Source organism: Narcine bancroftii, chromosome 3 (genome assembly GCF_036971445.1).
Source record: "Narcine bancroftii isolate sNarBan1 chromosome 3, sNarBan1.hap1, whole genome shotgun sequence".
NCBI classification, from domain to species: Eukaryota; Metazoa; Chordata; class Chondrichthyes; order Torpediniformes; family Narcinidae; genus Narcine; species Narcine bancroftii.
In genome coordinates this window covers 68001547-68022297 of record NC_091471.1, presented here as the reverse complement: position 1 = coordinate 68022297, position 20751 = coordinate 68001547, and the positions used below count along the sequence as shown (strand labels likewise).

At 38.9% G+C, this 20751-nt stretch overlaps 1 long non-coding RNA gene across 1 annotated transcript in view; it reads right to left on the bottom strand.

The window, feature by feature from the left end:
* Positions 1 to 1358: 1358 nt before the first annotated feature.
* Positions 1359 to 20751, bottom strand: part of LOC138756130 (uncharacterized) — a 35627-nt gene continuing 16234 nt past the window's right edge. Inside the window, exon 3 of the long non-coding RNA XR_011352781.1 lies at positions 1359 to 4433. This is a non-coding gene — a long non-coding RNA (uncharacterized lncRNA). The remainder of the gene's footprint in view (positions 4434 to 20751) is intronic.

Genomic DNA, 20751 nt, shown 5'->3' with positions numbered 1-20751 from the left:
AAATAATGAAAGTGTCACTTCATTAAATTAATTTTATTTAGTGGTTTTTATTAGTTCAATGTTTATTCATAATAATAACATCCTTACACTGCAAGGATCATGCAGCTGGTTTCCAAGGAAACAATAATTTCTGATAGGAATTGATATTGGTGGTTGAGTTGTTCCATCCCCACGGCAGGATCTACGGAGGATCTCAGATATCGCAGGGAAATACTTGGGGAAAGAAAATGAAGAAATAACCATGTGGTATTTTTGCTGACAAAAGACACTTTTTCAAACAAACTTTGTGGAAATCATAAAATTTCCCTTCAAGTAAGCTGAAGCTAAGTCAGCCAAACATTTTGAAAGACTGAAAGATTTTTATTAAGTAAGGTTATTATGTTTGAGTAAAAAAAATAGGAAAATAGAAAAGATGTGCTGGGTTAACCCAGATGAGGTTAACAAGAATGTTCCATGGAATGAATGAGTTATCATATGAGGAGCTCACGGAGGAGAGGATTGGATTCACAACAGTTTAGAAGAATGAGGGGGGGATTACATTAAAAGATCAAATACTGAAACTCCTGGATAGAGTGAACATGGAATGGATGTTTCCCATGGTGAGGGAGTCTGGGACAGAGGGGATCAAGACAGAGAGAAGGGGAGAAAATTTAAATTCCTAGGAGTCACTATCTCGGAGGACCTTTCCTGGATTTAACACACTAATGTTGTTGTAAGAAAGCAGGTCAGCACCACTACTTGCTCAGGAGTTTGCGGAGGTTTGCTATGTCATTGAAAACCCTGGCAAATTTCCACAGATGTGTGGGAGAAAGTGTGTTGACTGGTTGAATTCTGGTCTGGTTTGGGGGTACCAATACCTCTGAGTGTAAAACCCCGCAAAAGGTAGTGGATACAATTCATACATCACAGTCAAAACATTCCCCCCCCCCCCGCCCCATTGAGAACATCAGCAATTATCAAGGATCCACACCACCCAGGTGTGATGATACAACCACGACACTGGCCGCATTTCTACCCAGTAGGCTGGCCCCACCTGCTAGCTGTCAACCATCAGCCCATATAAAGACTCGAGCCAGCCCCTTCTGAGAGTCAAGACACGTGGAGCCAGCAAAGATACTGAGACTGGTGTCCAAGATTAAGCTAATTAAAGCCTGTTATACAGTCTGTGGACTTTACGTCAGAATTATTTGCACAGCTGCACTCAAACCAGGACAGGCTCTATTCTCTGCCATCAGGAAAGAGCCACAATATTCATACCACCAGGTTCAGGAACACTTGCTACCCCTCCACCATCAGACTCTTAAACAAGAAACTCAATCAGAAACTCATTTAAGAACTTTTGTTTTGCACATCATTTATTACGGAATTTTTTTTTTTACCAGCATTGAACAGTTTGTTTATATTTCTTTCTTTGTTACATTTCTTGCTTTTGTATACATACAGTTCTTTTTGCACTACTGATAAGTGAAAAAATATTCTTGGCCTGCAAGGGAAAGAATCTCTAGGTATTATGTGATGTCTTGTATGTACACTGACAATAAATCTGAAATTTGAACTGCCTCAGAATACAAAAATGTCTCCTAGAACAGAGATGAGGAGGAATTCCTTTACCTAGAGGGTGGTGAATCTGTGGAATTCGTTGATGTGGAGGCAAGTCATTAAGCATATTTAAGAGGTAGATAGTTCTTGATGAGGAAGGTGATTATGGGTAATGGGGAAAAGGTGGAAGAATGGGGTATAAAGGATAGAAAGTCAGCCATGATGGACTGAAAGAACAGACTAGATTGGTTGAATAGCCTCATGATGGAGGAAGAAGCTGAATATCACTATAAAAGTGTGGCGGAGCGGTCATTGAGTGGACTGAGTTAAAAGAGTTCTAGAGCATTGGCTCTACAGGCTTCAGCAAGAACAGATAAGAGGCGAGGAATAGTGAGAGCTAAAGTAAAAAAGGGCCACCTTTTTCAAGGAACAAAAAGAATTCAGCAGGTCTGCAAAGGAAAGGGCAGGTTTTATAGATCATATATTTTGTTTCTTAAGTCATAAACAGTGGGAATGGCAACAAAGGCAGTGAATGCTCCACTTGCAGAATGTCAGGGAAGCCAGCAGTATCCCTGATTACTTCATCTGCGAGAAGTGCATCCAGGTTCAGGTCCTGACATGCAGTGTTAAGGAATTGAAGCTGGAGTTGGATGAACTCTGGATCATTCAGGAGGCGGAGGAGTGATAAACGAGTTAGCGGGTCACTATCACATCTAGGAGGCAGGTGGAGGATAAATGGGTGACAGTCAAGAGAGGGAAAGGGAACAGTACAGGTCATCCCTATGGCTGTTCCCTTCAATAAGAAGTATACCATTTTGAATAATGTTGGTGGAATGACCAAGGACAAACCATGACGATCAGGTCTCTTGCATGGTGTCTGATCCTGTCATTAAGAAAGGAAGGGAGGAGAAGAGGCACACTATAGTGTAGGGTATTCCATAGTTAGGGGGACAGATAAGAAGTTCTGTGGAAGAGATTGAGTATCCCAGATGGTATTTTGCCTCCCTGGTGCCAGGGTCTGCGATAACTCAGATCAAGTTCATGGCATTCATAGGATGGACAGTGAGCAGCCAGATATCATTTGTCCATGTAGAGACCAATGACATGGGTTGGAAGGGTGAGGAGGTCCTGCAAGGAGCGTTCACAGAGTTAGGCACTAGGTTGAAGGACAGGACCACCAGGGTTGTGATCTCAAGATTGCTACCTGTGCCACATGCTAGAGAGGTTATAAATACCAGTAAAAGGATAATGCAGCTTAACATGTGGCTAAATACATGGTGCAGGAGGGTGGGCTTCAGGTTTCTAGATCATTGGGCTGAAGAATGGCAGATAGAATTTAATGCAGAATATAATGTGAAGTGTTTCAGTTTGGAAGGCCAATCCAAGAAAGGATGTACACAGTGAAAGTTAGGGCTCTGAGGAGCATGGTACAACAGAGGGACCTTGGAATACATATAAATAATTCCCTGAAAATTGTGTCATAGATGGATAGGGTTGTAAAAAGAACTTTTGGAATATTAGTTTTCATAAATCAAAGTATTGAGTACAGGAGTTGGAATGTATGGTAAAATTGTATAAGACATTGATGAGGCCAAATTTGAAATATCGTGTACAGTTTTGGTCACCTAACTACAGGAACGATCTCAATAAGATAGAAAGAGTGCAGAGAATATTTTCTAGGATGTTGCCTGGTCTTCAGCAACTGAATTACAGAGAAAGGGTTAAGCAGGTTTGGACTTTATTCCCATGAGCGTAGAAGAATGAGGGGAGATTTGATAGAGGATTTACAATTATGAGGGGGATAGACAGAGTACATGTGGGTAGGCTTTTCCCACTGAGAGTAGGTGAGATACGAACCTGAGCACATACATTAAGAGTGAAAGGGGAAAAATTTAGGGGGAATGTGAGGGAGAACATCTTCACACAGAGTGGTGGGAGTATGGAATGAGCTGCCAGCTGAGGTTACTGCAGGCTCAATTTTAACATTTAAGAAGAATTTGGACAGATACATGGATGGAAGCAGTATTAGGAGCTATGGACTTGGTATAGTTCAGTGGGACTAGGCCAAATAAAGATGGTTTGGGTCAGACTAGAAGGGCCAAAGGGGCCTATTTCTTTCTTTTAGTGTTCTCTGCAGCTCCTATGATGCATGGTCTTAAGGTTAAAAGGATCAAGCATGATCTAATTAAATAGTTCTCCATCCTCCAAGTATGAAATGACCTGCATCTTTTCCCATGATCTCAATACTGGTAAAAAATCAAAACCAGACATGTTAACCCAAATCATTTCCCTTATTCTTCATTCTTGAATACAGAGAATAATTTCAGGAGATTTCCAGCATCTTCTTTGGAAAAGAGATTTTCAAGAACGTTTAAAAGAAAGCTTCATCTATTAAGCGATGAGAAGTGGGATGAAACAACATCCACATTTGGTAAGCATTGCACAGTGGCAGAGCTAGGAGAGCACCTGCCTCACAGTTAAATCCACAGTGTTCAAGCCTGATCTCTGGTACTGCCTGTGTGGAGTTTGCATGGGTTTCTTCCAAGTGCACTACTTTCCTCTCACATCTAAAGCCATAGGTGCTTTTTGGTTAATAAGGGATTACTTAAAGGTGGTATGTTGGCACTTAAATGAAATGAAAGAGAAAGGAAATGCATGTGCTCACGTCATTATGATGGCTTGTTTCTTCATTGAGAAAACAGGAAGCACTAGCATTCACAAGATAAATTTAATCTATTATTATTCAGATGATGTTTCTAAATGTTGAGCAAGAAACATTTATTATTAATTATTATTATTATATTGTAGTGAAACAGCCATTAATTTGTTCCTTTGCTGCTTGGATCAACTGCTCTTTTCCAGGTTCACGCTGTGTGATCTTGAAACAGAACAATCTGAAAAGAAAATCAAAAATCATAAATGAAAAATCTGAAAAAAAAACTCAGCTTGTCAGCTATGAAATGTGGGAAGAGAAACCAGGTTAATATCTCATGTCAATGACGCTTCACTAAAACTGTGAAACAAACTCCTCCACTGAGAAGGTGAGGGAGGAATAGATAGGACCAGGAAATATCTATGACTTGTTGCAGGGATGAGATGTAGATGAAGTTAACGGATTGATCAAAGATGGAACGAGAGAGAGAATAAAATAAAACTAATATGAAAGCTGTGTGCAATCAGCTGATCAGGTTATGCTAATGGGAAAAGAAACATAGACTGAGCAATTGTTTTGTAGAACATCTTTGTTCTGGCTATATGGCTGACCTTCTGCTTTCTATGTTCTGTCATTTTACACCTACCCAACCATGACTGTTGCCTTTTCAACTGTTGTAATGAACCCCAATTAAAGCTTGAGGACCAACACTTCATCTCCTGTGCAGGCATGTTGTAGCTTTACACACAAAATAGTGAATTCAACCATTTCAGGCAATTTGCTACCATTGTTTCTTACCAGCACTGGCTGATTCTATTGTACTTTATCCATCTGTGATGTATCAATTTTTATTTTCCCATGGCATAACCATGATCAGCTGATTGCACACAGCTTTCATATTAGTTTTATTTTATTCTCTCGCTCTCATTCCATCTTTGACCAATCAGATAACTTCATCTACATCTCATCCCTGCAACAAGTCTGTAATGGAAGATTCTAACCTATTTTTTAACACCTATTTTTTAACCTATTTTTTCTTAATTCCCAGCTCTTGGTTCTGTAGAGATGAGAACCTTTTTTTAAAAACTTGCAGCTTTGGGTTCTGCAAGGCTGAGAACCTGCTTGTGTTTTAGAATCAGCAGACATAAGCAAAATTCCACCAAGGGGCTAGAGCTCCAGTTATCTGACGAAAGGACATCTGTGTACCAAGAACATTTAATCTTCTTGCTTGTTTTGGTCACAGACTGTCAGAGGCCTAGCCTTGATGCAAAATAAACCATTGTATTCAAAGTGATAAGCTGAAAATTATGTTATTCGTTAGAAGCCTAGCATGCTAGCTTGCTTGCTTATCTTTCTTGCTGTGCTGGGAATAGGTGCTTGGGTTAGCAGTTTTTGGGTAATATAAGCCATGGTCCCGCTGCTGAAGTTAGGAGACTCTCCGAGAGGTGGCAACATCTCTCAAGAAGAAGAAGACGACTTCTGGAGTCCAGCCAACGTCCCGGTCAGGGGAGGTGGAGAAGCTGCTACCGGCACTCTGACAACCTACTACAAGTCTGCAGTCGTTGCCTCGCTTCGGCAGTTGGGACCAGTCCAAGCATTGATAAGTATAGTTGGGAAGGGCTTGCATATTGTAGTGTGAAATCAGCTTTTGAATTTGTAATAAACATTTGTATAATCTGAACTGCTCTCGGTGTGTGTGTCTATTTTCTTTTGGTAGTTCAAACACTGTGACCAATCTAAAACGAACAAAATGAGAGGTATAAGTTTACCCAAGACAAAGTCTCTTCCAGTCATAAATATTTCCTGGTCCTATCCATTCTTCCCTCACCCTCTTTAACAAACAGATTTTGTTTTCTATTTACCAGTTCTGAAAAGGGGCCTTTGACCTGTAGCATTAACAGTTTCTCTTTCTAATGATCCTGCCTGACCACAAACATTTTCTCTTTTTAATATGAGAGAAAACAAATGTATTTTCAGGTTGCAGAGAGACCGCTAAATAATATATGAAACAGCCAGCTTTTATTTTGTTTGGCTTGAGTTTCCGAAATGGGAATTCAACCCACAATTTACTGACCTAAAAAGAAAGTAGAGGCCCATAAAATGAATTCCTGCTGACACATGAGAAAGCAAATGAATGGGTAAACATTAAACAGGGACATAAATGATAGGAAATTATGTGAGTATCCAAGTATTGTCAACTAGAATCTAACTCCACAAGCAAAAAAAAACATTATTATTGTCGGCAAATTATTCTGTAGCTAGTGGTGAAGCTTAGTGTGATTTGCATAACATCTTGCCCTCTGCCTCCCCATGAATTTCATAAAAAATTTTGAATCTGTCCATTAGTTACCAAATGAATTTGCCTCAGCGATAACTGTGATGTGATTCCTTGAACATAGCTCAGCTTCTAGAGCTCAAAAAAAAAGAACAACTGAAATTTGAAACAAAAGTAATGATACTGGAGGACCCTGCTGATGGATACGATTCTTGTGTATTTTAACATGGCTCCAAAGTACATAGCAAGGCTAACTTTCAACACAATAATGACCATTTTACACAGAATATGGTTCCATGCTTAAATTTAATACCAAGCTTTTGCAGGTTAGAGAGTAGTAAAATTTGTCAAGAGCCATATCTGTTTCCAAAATCTAGGAATAGTTTAGGTGCAATTTAATTTTCCAATTACAGATATTTTGTAATATTTATGTTAAGTACAATATAGTAAAGCATTCAGATTTATTGTCAGAGTACATGCAAACCTGAGATTTTTTTTTATCTGCAGGCAGAATTACCACTTATTGGTAGTGCAAAAAAAGAAACTACACAAAATAAACATGTAAACAAATAACAAATGTAAACAAACTGACTGCAATACAGAGCAAATAAAGATCTCAAGTAAGAGTCCTTACAGGTGCCCCCGATTGAGTTTGTTGTTGAGGACACTGATGGTGGAGTGGTAGCAGCTGTTCCTGAACCTGGTGGTGTGAGTCTTGTGGAACTGACATCTTTTTCCTGATGGTAGCAGTGAGAGCAGTGCGGGTGCTGGGTAGTGTGGATCCTTGATGATTGCCGTTGTTCTCTGTAGATATTCTTGATAGTGAGGAGGGTTTTGCCTGGGGGGGGGTCCACTACCTATCAGAGGGCTTTATGCTCAGGGCTATTGGTGTCCCCATACCAGATCGTGAAGCAGTCAGTCAGCACATTTTCAACCATATATATCTGTAGATGTTTACTAGGTTTTCTGGTGTCCAAACTTTCGCAAACTCCTGAGGAAGTAGAGGGGCTGACATGCATTCTGTATAATGCCATTAGGGTGTTGGATCCATGAAAGATCCTCTGAGATAGTTACTCCCAAAAACTGAAATCTTCTCACATTCTTCACCTCTGATCCCTCAATGATCACTGGATCGCATACTCTTGGTTTTCCCTTCCTAAAATCAACAATTAGCTCCTTAAATAAAATGAGATATGCCAGAGGGGCAAAATTTTTGTCACATTCCTTCAAAGATCTATTGGGAACTCTCTTTATCCAGGTAGCTCAGGAACCCAGAATTCCATCATCACTTTGCAGTGGGTGTAATTGAATGAAGCAAAATGCTTGTTGCTTGTTTTTTTGGCACACAAGGCAGGAAATGAGGAGGTGGCATAAAGGACTGACAGTTGGAAATATAGGGGTCAAGGATCTGGATTAACATTTTATCAAAACTAGGTGGCCCCATGCTGGCCAAAAAGAGTGGCCAAATCAAACAAGTACATTGACATGCTGAGGAAAACTAATGCTGAGAGGTGAAATTCTTATATTTGACCACACATCTACTGATCATGAAAACATAATGATTTAGCACTTCTAAATTTATGTCCAGTCTGCTTACTTTTCATTGTCAATCAACTAGATATCATTGCAGTGATACACCACTAGCATACTGCAGGGGGCAACCTGTGTACTTGCAGGAAGATCACTGGAGGACAGACCACACCTGGCCAGCTGTCTCTCAGCCAACCTGAATGGATCAAGCTCCACCCGGTTGGCTGCCAATCATCCACCGGGGTATAAACCGCATCCGGCCCCTTGAGGTCAGTCACTCGGAGTGCAGCTGAGTACAGCAGAAGACTTTAAATGGAATAAAGCCTGTTGTTCAGTCTTTACGAATCTTGTGTCTGCTTACTGTCACCACAGTGCATCGCAATCTTTAAAAACTTTCTGATCCTACCATATCTCTCATCAATGTCCTCACCGATCCTCCTTGATTTCAATCACCTGCAGCAAAATGCTTCTATAAATTCTCATATTCAAATCTGTCCTGTACTTTGACCCTGGCTATATTTGCAACTTTATCTGCCCTCCAACTCTCCAAATTTTTAGGTAGAATACCACCCTGCCCAACTCCCCCATTCCACCACTCTTCTTCGCTACATCAATGGCTGATGTGCTTTCAGCAATCCTGGTTCCAAACTCTGGGATTCCCTCATTCCACTATTTCATGCCTTTCATTCATTGAAGGTGTTCCATAGAGCTTAATGCTTTTAAAAAATTCTGGTCACTGTTTTTGTGTTTCTTTCTTTATTCTAGTTTGAACGTTTAGAGATGGTGCCCCTAAAAAAAAAAATCCTGAGGTATTTTACAAAGCTAATCCCAAAATTCACGATGCTATCGCTTCAATTCTGCAATTCTTCAATTCAATTATTAAATTTCTACTTGCAAATGATTAAGCACATTTTATTTAAATAAATATTTTGTCCTATACAGTAATCCTAAGCACCTATCTGACTTTGTTACAGACCTCACATATCATTTTTTTTAAAAGAACCAGGCAAAACATGAAAAAAAGCAATAAGCTCTTCAAATGCCAAACAATTTCCATGGTTTTCAAGTATTCTATCCAATAAAATTGATTTTTTTTAAGATAATACCCATTCTCTTAAAATATACTTTCACAAAGTTGGTCTCCTTGGCAACCAAGAAGAGTTAATTCCTGGAACAATTCTGAGCCAAAGTGATGCCAAGATAATAGGAAGTCACTTGAGCAATTCATCTATCACCCATTATGCCATTTGACATCCTTAGACAGGATATATGCTAACTATTGTACTTTACACCCCAGTCTAAGAGACAATTCTTCTCAGAATTACCTCTTAACTTTTCTGAACCATGATACTTCAGATTCTTTCCTTACATCAACTGCCTCAAGCAAATGCTCCTGCTTTAAATTATTGGACACTTCTTTGCTGTGCAATTAATCACCTAGACTTTTAATTGTTTAAGATCCTGTGTTCCTTGGAGTCCAGAACAGGGTCCAAGAATCCTGATGAAAAGTCAAAGACTTGTCTCATTTGAGGTATATTAATGAGAACTTACAAGTTTCAGCAACAAATTAATGAAGTTGAGAATAAAAGATAGAGGGTTCAACAACAAGCATTTAAGATTAAATAAATTAGTTGTAAAATGAGGACTGGTATAATAAAGCAATTGAGAAATAAATTAAATATTTTATTTGAATGCTAAAGTTCATATTATATTCCCTGTAATATTTGTCACAAGGTTCATCAAACAACTTTAAAATAAAAAGCCTATGAAGAAAGAAATTTCGCACTGAATACAATTTACCAATGGGTAGGCAAATATTATACATGAGATATTTAATAGATGATTTCTGTTGAGAGTTGGGGGACGGACGATTTAATAAGATTACTGATTTCATCCAGTGACTTTAACATGGAAGATCATCCTTATCAATGGCATGCATTGCAAATACACTCCATGTGTATCAAGTTTCTTTGAGCCCTCCTTGAGGACACACAACTGTTCATAATTAGATCCTGAAACATTATTTACCTTTTTATAAATTAATCAGGCAAGCAAGATTAACCTCTGCCATTTTTTGAATATTTTAAACCACAACAGTAAATACATTTCATTCAATGAAGAACTTTCAAAAAATATACATGTGGTATTCAACACTCCCCCCCCCCCAAAAAAAAGTAAAAAATAAAGAAAAGAAAGAAGGTAGAAAAATAAGTACTGGACAAAGTCAAGGGGATAAACTATATATATCATAAAATGTAATACTGGAGGTTACCAAGAAATGAGGTCTTCAGAGAGTCCGTTAAACATTCATACCCACATTTTGTATTTTGGAAAAAATGGTGCCCATATTTACCTGATATTTATTTTGTAAACTGCAAGTAATCTTCTCAAGTGGAATATAGCTATGAATCTTATAGACCTTGGACAATTTTTTTTTGACTGAGGATAGAACTGAACCTACTGGGGGGATTTGACAGTTTCTAGGAGCTGTAATAGGACTGGGCTACCACTAGGGGACTTTGATAACTGTCAAAGCATGGGAACCACATGCTGGAAGTCTGTGGGCTCGCAGGAGAATGACACTACAGCTGTTAACTTCTCTCCACCAATGAGGATTGCTGGAGGCATGCACTGGGCAGTTTAAAAAACCCCAACATGCTGGTTTTGAAGAGGTTGGTCAGTAGATTGGACTGCAGGTAGTCAGTCGGTCTGATTGTGAGTGCTCACCAGAAGCTTCAGCAAGCAAAATGCTGAGTTGCTTTGTTCACGGGTGCCAGCACTGCTGTCTTGAGCTGTATGTCAGAGTGCTCGCCCAATAGTTTCAGTGGGAAAAGGAAGACTGAGCTATTTTGTCCATGTGTATCAGCACTGTTGTTCTGACAGCAGTTTGGGGAACTCTGATACCCAGAGTGTGTGTGGGACTGACCATTGCCTCTTTTTCCCCCTTTCAAGAGGAGGTCTTCGTGTGACAGGAGTCACAGGACCACTCAAGCCAGGGTGTCCTAAGAGATGTCTTGCGTGACAGAAGGTCACTTGTTAACCCTGAAGATGACTTTAAAAAGACTCATGTGACAGAAGGTCACTTGTTAATCCTAAATAAGGCTTCAGAGGAGAGAATCTCTTGTGGTGACCAGGAGGTGGTTTTGCCACATTCAAAACTCAAGCCAGTCTCATGTACCCTTGGCAGTGCTGAAAGCCTATAGGGACCACGATCATTTGGATACAACCTCACACTAAAAGACTAGTGGGCAAGGAAACAAATAATCCCAAGCCTGGAGACCAGATCCGAGAGCTGTTCCTCCTTGACTGACAGACTTGACGTGGCTGACGTGGGGGCTTTGTTTTTGGGAATTTTGGTGATTTTTTGGGGGTGCATTTCACCCTGGTCTGTAATGGTTTAGGTTTTATTTTCCACGTACGCTGTATAATATGTTGTTTACATAGAGTTACCATTAAAGCTGGTGTTCAGGTTTTATCACATTAATTCTATTATTGTTTGTTAATAAATTTTGAGTGAAACACATTTGTTTGTGCACCTCCCAATTGCTGCTGGAAAATGTAACTTGAAGTTCTGCATGTCGTCTCTCCATCCCTAAGTCTGTGATCCATTTCTAAATTATTGCTATATACTTCCTAGAAACTTCTAAAGAGTTTCCACAAATTCAGTTTGATACATCCTTACTTTCAATTTTGTCCTTATAACTCTAATATTACCTAAAAAAAAATCAGATCCAGTGGGAACTTTTCCAGAAAATTACCAACTTCCATCAAGAAATGTTTAACTTTAGCACATTGCCAAGCAGAATGCAAAAATGATCCACTTTATCACCAACATCTAAAACACAAATCTAATAATGCAGGGTTAAATCTTTTTTCATTTTTGAGGAGTCAAATATAACTGTTGCAAAGAATTATATCGAACCAACCTATATCTAACATTAATATTATTTGTCATATTACCTTTACCTAATTGCATCCATTATTTCTCAATTATTTGTCTAATTAAATCAACTTCCCATCTTAATCTCGATTTATGCACCTGTATTTTAAGAGTTTCCTTTCGAAGTCAATTATACATTACAGAGAAAAAAATTAATTCCAGTTCACTGTGGCTAGGTAACATTAAACTCCAACCTATTGTATCAGTCAAAAAGGCCTTAAATTGATAGTAACAAAAGAAGGTATTATTAGGCACATTATATTTACTCTTCATTTGTTCAAATGTCATAAATCTTCCATCTTCAAAACAATCTTCTATCCTTTCAATACCCATCCACATCCATTTCCTCTAAAATTGATTACCCATAGAAAATGGAATGTCTGTTTGGACATAAAGGCATTTTTTTCTGAAACTAAACCTCTCGGGCCTATTTCATAATCAATTGTATTCCATAATTTAATCAAATGTTTTAAAATAGGTGTATTTCTACTTCCAACCAACAATTTAGAATTCCATTTATAAATAAAATCCTGTAAATTTATTTTTCCTATTTTACTAAATTCTATGTAAACCCAAGCAGGAATTTTAGCTACACATAGGAACATAGGAAGTAGGAACAGGTGTAGGCCAAAAATGGCCCATTGAGCCTGCTCCGCCATTCAATATGAACATGGCTGATCTAATTTATGACCTAACTCCACCTATCTGCCTTCTCCCCATATCCCCTAATTCCTCTATCATGTAAAAGAGGGACACCATGTACACCAAAGAGTACATTAATAAATCTCAATTGGGCAGCCTTATAAAATTCTTAAAATGGGGAAGTTGTAAACCCTCCAATTCAAACTTTCAATTCAATTTGTTCAAAGAAACCAATACCAGTTTCCTTCACCATTAAAATTTTTTTTAACTCTTGTATTCAAAACCTTAAAAAAATTTGAGGAATTGAGATGGGGTTCGACTGAAAATGATATTGAACTCTAGGAAAAATATTCATCTTAATACAATTTATTCTACCTACCAAAGAAATAGGTAGGGTATTCCACTTATTCAAATCCTCAATAATTTTAAAATGTAATGTTAAGTAATTTAATTTATATAAATTATTCAAATCACTGTTGCCCCAAATACCTAAATTTTTAATTCCAGCATCTAGCAACCTAAATTGAGTGGCCTTTCTACAATGAGTTTAATCACTCTTAACTAAAGGCAAAATTTCCCTTTTATCTCAATTAATGTTATACCCATATACTTCACCATATTCTTCCAGTCTTGTTTGAATTGATACAAAGAATTCAGAGGATCTGACTAGTAAACCAAAACATCATCAACAAAAAGATTTATTTTATATACTTCTTGATTAATCTTTATACCCTTAATATTAAAATCTTGTCTTATTAACTCCACTAAAGGCTCTATTGCTGAAATAAACAGGGCTGGTGATAAAGGACAAACCTGTCTACTCAATCTAGTTAATTGAAAAGAAGTGGAAAATTTGTTCATTAGTCATCACCTTTGCAAACAGACTTTTATATAAGACTTCAATCCAATGTATAAATGTTGCCCCAAAACCAAACTTTATAATACCTTCAACAAAATTTCCCATTCTAGCCTGTCAAAGGACTTCTCTGCATCCAAAGCTACTGCCACACTTAAGACAACCCATTTCTGAGCTAAATGAATTAGGTTAATAAATCTAGCAATCTTCTCTCTTCTTTGGCTTGGCTTCGCGGACGAGGATTTATGGAGGGGTAAATGTCCACGTCAGCTGCAGGCTTGTTTGTGGCTGATAAGTCCGATACGGGACAGGCAGACTCGGTTGCAGCGGTTGCAGGGGAAAATTGGTCGGTTGGGGTTGGGTGTTGGGTTTTTCCTCCTTTGTCTTTTGTCAGTGAGGTGGGCTCTGCGATCTTCTTCAAAGGAGGTTGTTGCCCGCCGAACTGTGAGGCGCCAAGATGTACAGTTTGAGGTGATATCAGCCCACTGGCGGTAGTCAATGTGGCAGGCACCAAGAGATTTCTTTAGGCAGTCCTTGTACCTCTTCTTTGGTGCACCTCTGTCACGGTGGTCAGTGGAGAGCTCGCCATATAACACAATCTTGGGAAGGCGATGGTCCTCCATTCTGGAGACGTGACCTACCCAGTGCAGTTGGATCTTCAGCAGCGTGGATTCGAAGTTGTCGGCCTCTGCCATCTCGAGTACTTCGATGATAGGGATGACGTCGCTCCAATGAATGTTGAGGATGGAGCGGAGACAACGTTGGTGGAAGCGTTCTAGGAGCCGTAGGTGATGCCGGTAGAGGACCCATGATTCAGATCCAAACAGGATTGTGGGTATGACAACGGCTCTGTATACGCTAATCTTTGTGAGGTTTTTCAGTTGGTTGTTTTTCCAGACTCTTTTGTGTAGTCTTCCAAAGGCGCTATTTGCCTTGGCGAGTCTGTTGTCTATCTCGTTGTCGATCCTTGCATCCGATGAAATGGTGCAGCCGAGATAGGTAAACTGGTTGACCGTTTTGAGTTTTGTGTGCCCGATGGAGATGTGGGGGGGGGGGGGGGGGCTGGTAGTCATGGTGGGGAGCTGGCTGATGGAGGACCTCAGTTTATCTAGCAATATTATCAGCAAATTTTCACTTTTTAACAAATCCTGTTTGATCCATATGAATTATATATTTAGCTAATCCATTTGCTAAAATTGTAGCAATGATTTTATCATCTGCATTCAATAATGATATTGGTCTATAAGATTCGCCCTTCTCCATTGACAACGGCATGAAGCAAGGCTGCATCCTCGCACCAACCCTCTTTACTATCTTCTTCAACATGATGCTGAAACAAGCCATGAAGGACCTCAACAATGAAGACGCTGTTTACATCCGGTACCACACAGATGGCAGTCTCTTCAATCTGAGGCGCCTGCAAGCTCACACCAAGACACAAGAGCAACTTGTCCGTGAACTACTCTTTGTAGACGATGCCGCTTTAGTTGCCCATTCAGAGCCAGCTCTCCAGCACATGACGTCCTGTTTTGCGGAAACTGCCAAAATGTTTGGCCTGGAAGTCAGCCTGAAGAAAACTGAGGTCCTCCATCAGCCAGCTCCCCACCATGACTACCAGCCCACCCACATCTCTATCAGGCACACAGAACTCAAAACGGTCAACCAGTTTACCTACCTCGGCTGCACCATTTCATCTGATGCAAGGATCGACAATGAGAGAGACAACAGACTCACCAAGGCAAATAGCACCTTTGGAAGACTACACAAAAGAGTCTGGAAAAACTACCACCTGAAGAAACACACAAAGATCAGCGTGTACAGAGCCATTGTAATACCCACTCTCCTGTTCGGCTCCGAATCATGGGTCCTCTACCGGCATCACCTATGGCTCCTAGAATGCTTCCATCAGCGCTGTCTCCACTCCATCTTCAACATTCATTGGAGTGACTTCATCACCAACATCGAAATAGTCGAGCTAGCAGAGTCCGACAGCATCGAATCCATGCTTCTGAAGATCCAACGGCGCTGGGTAGGTCACGTCTCCAGAATGGAGGACCATCACCTTCCCAAGATCGTGTTATATGGCGAGCTCTCCACTGGCCACCGAGACAGAAGTGCACCAAAGAAGAAGTACAAGGACTGCTTAAAGAAATCTCTTGGTGCCTGCCACATTGACTACCCCCAGTGGGCTGATATCGCCTCCAACTGTGCATCTTGGCGCCTCACAGTTTGGCGGGCAGCAACTTCCTTTGAAGAAGACCGCAGAGCCCACCTCACTGACAAAAGACAAAGGAGGAAATACCCAACACCCAACCCCAACCAACCAATTTTCCCTTGCAACTGCTGCAACCGTGCCTGCCAGTCCCGCATCGGACTTGTCAGTCACCAATGAGCCTGCAGCAGACGATAACATACCCCTCCATAAATCTTCGTCCGTGAAGCCAAGCCAAAGAAGAAAGAAAGTAAAGATAAGATGGTAGTTTTAACAGATCTCTATCTTTCAGTAGTATAATAATTGCAGTTAAAAAGATTCTGGTAGAGAATGAGATTCTGCTGCTTTGTTGAACACCTCCAATATAAGGTCCTTAAATTTCTTTAAAAACTCAGACACAAAACCATCCTCCCCTGGTGACTTACCACTTTGCATTGAACTGAATACCTCACTAACTTGTCTTGTCATAAAGAGAGCATCTAAATCTCTTTGATCCTGATGATTCAAGCTAGGGAAACTTATTTGGGATAAAAAAAATTCTCAATCTTATTCTCAGATTTATATAACTTAAAGTTAAACAATTTATATAAATAAATAATTTTTGAGCTTTATAAGTAACCACCTTGGAATCTTTTAATAGCATTAAATGTTCTGGAACTTTGTTCCATTTTCAATTGCCAAGCAAGAAGTTTATGAGCCCTTTCTCCTAATTCATAATAACTTTGCTTGATCATTTCAATTAATTTTTCTATTCTATAAATCTGAATCATGTTGGAATGAGGTTTTTTGTTATTAACTTCTTCTTTTTCTCATCAGAAGCCTTTCTTTGTAAATCTTTATCCAAACCTTCTATTTATTTTTGCAATTGACCAACCTCTTTCATATAATCTTTAACATTCGCCATATACCTTATTATCTGGCCTCTCAAATAAACTTTCAATGTACCCCAAACACTGAATTAGAGTTTATTTCTAAAAAAAATCTTGAATTTGTTTTCTTATAAATTTACAGAAATCCACCCTCATCAACCATGTAGGATGAAATCTCCACCTGTAAACTGATTGCTCTTTCTCAGGAACCAAGCATGTCATCAGAAGTGGTGAATGATCAGACAAAATCCAAGCCTTATACTCTGCTTGCATAATTTTTTCTTGCAATTGCTCTGATATTAAAAAAATAAATCTATTCTCAAGCAAATATCATGCCTATGTGCATAAAAAATGAATAATCCCTTTCTTATCTATCAAATTCAACTCTGTCATCAAACTCAAAGTTATCTTTGCCACTTTAGCTTGTGTAAGAAATCTTCCTGACTTATCCAACACTAGATCAAGACAGCAGTTAAATTCTCCTCTTATCAAAATTTTATTATGTGCTTCAGCCAAAACATAAGAGCAACCCAAATAAATACTTCATCATCTACATTTGGTTCATAACTACTCATAAGTGTCCATATTTCAGAAAAAATTTGCCAATGAATCAAAATAAAATCTCTCCACATGATCCATAACCACTTTTTGAATTTTAACAGCTAAAGTCTTCTTAATTAATATTGCCATTCCTCTTGCTTTTGAGTTAAATGTTGAAGCTATCACTTGACCTTCCAATCTTTTTTTTAGTTTCTGATGTTCCTTCTCTGTCAAATGAGTCTCTTATCAAAAAGCAATGATCAACTTTCATTTTCTTCATATAAGCTAACACCCTTTTTCTCTTAATTTTATTATTAAGCCCATTTATATTAAAACTTACAAAATTTAATACCCTACTGACCGCCATTTCTCTACTTACAAAAAATTCAGAGCTCCCTTTTGCCTCTCCGCCTGGGCCTCTGCATCTTAAGACTTTTAGTCACATTTGACATCTCCGTCCAAAGGAGACCCCCAAAATGAAAAGTTACTGCCAATAAAATGCCATTACTGTCCATCTCTATTGTGTGGGAAGTGGCCATCACCACAAGGTAGCACATAATGGTCAAGAAAGGAGAAGGGAAAAACCTCTGCTACCCTCCCCCCTTCCCCCCCCCCACGGTGAGAACAATAATTATATATAGATATATTTTTAAACAGTTCATTTATATGTGTAGACAGCCGCTTCAAGATCTCTATTAATTTGTTCGTTATCAAGGTCTTTAATTTCTAGTTGAATAAATATTTTTCCTGCAAATTGTATCACCTCTGATTGGTCTGATAAAGCTTATTGGATGCCCAAGTTTTGTACACCAATTTGTTGATCCTGTTTAATACTTGAAAGAGAATTTGCAAACTCCAAAGCTTCCTTTCATTTACAAAACAAAATAGTACTTGGTTTTCTCCCAAAAACATCTTAAGTGTAGGTGGATGACAAAAGAAAAACATCTCCTTTTCTCCACAAAATTGATTTAGCCAGGTTAAACTTCTTTCTTTCCCCCCCCACCCCCCCCCCCCCCCCACAATGGCCATGACTTAAATCCACATTAAAAATATACTTTCTCGGGAGAAGTCACGTGATGGAGTAGTGCCCAGTAGGAGAATACCAGCCCTCTCCAGAAAAGAAGAAATAAAGTGAAGAAAACACAAAGTTCAAGAAATACAAAACACAACAAATAAAAGATAAAGGTGTGGAGAAAAGAAAGAAGATGGCACTCAAGAAGGAAAAAGCAAAAACAATGGGGAAAAAAGAAGAAAAGATGCTGGAAGAGAAAGGAGAAGGCCTTACCTGCATGAAGAGGCAGGGAGCCATCAAGGAGAGAGGAGCCTGCTCCCCAAGGTTAGTGGCGAACCCGCAGAGTCACGACCTCCCGACCACGGGACTGCAAAAATGGCTCTCTGAGCCAAACAGAACTGTACAATGAGCACACCAAGGAAAAGGAAAACACCAACAGGAGGGGGGGCCCAGCTGTGGAGTGAACTTACAGAGTATGACCAGCTGAGAGATGCCCAACAGCAGGGATCTCAGCTGGAATAAGAGGAAAGCAACAGGAAAGGTAATGATAAGAAAGAAAAACAGCAACAGGAAGCCCAACAGAAAACTATCCCAGAAATGAGGCCCAACAACAAGAAGCTATGGAAAAAAACTCCCAACAAACTGAGGCAAGCAGCTCAACATGAAAGTCAGAAGAGACACAGATACAAGGAAGAGAAGTAGAAGACACAAACACAGGAGGAGGAGGAGAAGAAGAAGAACAAGAAGAACAAGAAGAAGAACAAGAAGAAGAAGAAGAAGTAGTAGTAAATGGATGGTATATAGATTTTTTTAAAAATACATAAACAAATGAGAGCATTAAAAGAATGGTTGCCATTAGAATTTAGTGAAATGAAAAGAAAAAATGAAAAGTACAGAAGAAAAAGTGAGTAGAATAGAGCTGGTCATGACAGAAATAGGGAAAAGATTAGAAAATGTGGAAGAATGAAAAATGGCTGTAGAAATGGAAGTGAACGACCTAAGAAGAAAATTGAAAGACAGTGAAATAAAGTTAAAGAGTCACAAGAGTTGTTAGCTCAGAAGATTGATATGTTGTAAAATTATAGTAGGCGAAACAACATAAAGATAGTGGGCCTAAAGGAAGATGAAAAAGGCAAAAATATGAAAGAATTTATAAAAGAATGGATCGCAAAGGTCCTGGGAATGCCAGAAATACAGGAAGGAATGGAAATAGAAAGGGCACACAGAACACTAGCCACGAAACCACAGTCACAACAAAAACCAAGATCCATTTTAGTAGAATTTTGAGATACATGACAAGAGAAAATATATTGGAGAGGGCAAGGAATAAAATTAGAGAAGACAAAAAACTATTGGAATACAAGGGTCAAAAAATATTGTTTTACCCAGACATAAGTTTTGAACTCCTAAAGAAGAGGAAGGAGTTTAACACAGCAAAATCGATCCTATAGAAAAAAAGGCTATAAATTTATGTTAAGATATCCAGCTGTGTTTAAAATATTTATCCCGGGGGAGCAAAACAGACTGTTCTTGGATGCAGAGAAAGCACGAGAATTTGCACAATGTCTGCAGGACAGAAGGAGAGATGAAGAGATGTAACAAGAACAAAGAACGATAACAAACTACATATAAAGATGTAAAAATAATTTACAAGTAAGAACTAAAGAAGGGAAAGAAAAGAGAAGGAAGAGGGAAATAATTGAGGGAAAAAAAGAAAAGAGGGTGAACTTTGTTAAATGTAAAGACAAAAGTATTTTCTGGAGGGGATTGGGTGGGAGAGAATAACAGTCACTGCAAATTCAGTTGACACTTGTGAGCGGGTTCGCAATCCAAATGGAGAGGGGAGTTGTGGTTGCCTGGCAAGGGACAAGGGGCAACTCAGAGAGGGGGGGGACATTTGGGGTTAAGGGAATTTTAGATGTGGGAGTTGTGGAAGTATTTTATGTTTTAGAAATGTTGTCATACATTGAGTTCAAAAAGGGAAAACTGAGAGATGAAAATGGGGAAAAGGGGAAAGGTGGTGGTGAGGAAGTGGAAATGAGGTGTAAACAGAGTATGAGATAGCCATGGGAATTTGGTCAATATATATGCACCTAATGAAGAGGATCAAAAGTTTATGCAAGATATTTTTTTGAAGATTGTAGATACACAGGGGAATATATTGATAGGAGGGGATTTTAACCTTAATTTGGACCCAAAGATGGATAAAACTGGACAAAAGACTAGCAAAAAGAATAAAGTGGCCAAATTTATGGTTAAATCATTGCGGGAAATGCAACTTTTGGATATATGGAGGAGGCAGCACCCAAGGGAGAAGGAATACTCATTTTATTTGAGTAGACATAAAACATGTCAAGGATTGACATGTTCCTGTTGTCAGCCCATATCAAAGGGAGAGTTAGGAAAATGGAATATAAAGCTAGATTGCTATCTGATCATTCACCCCTGTTATTAGCAATAGAACTGGAGGACATCCCACCAAGAACATATAGATGGAGATTAAACTCCATGCTATTTAAAAGACAGGAATTTAGAGAATTTATTGAACGTCAAATTAAAATGTATTTTGAAATAAATACGGAATCAGTGAAAGACAAATTTATATTATGGGATGCAATGAAAGCCTTCATTAGAGGGCAGATAATAAGTTATATAACTAAGATGAAAAAGGACTACAATCGGG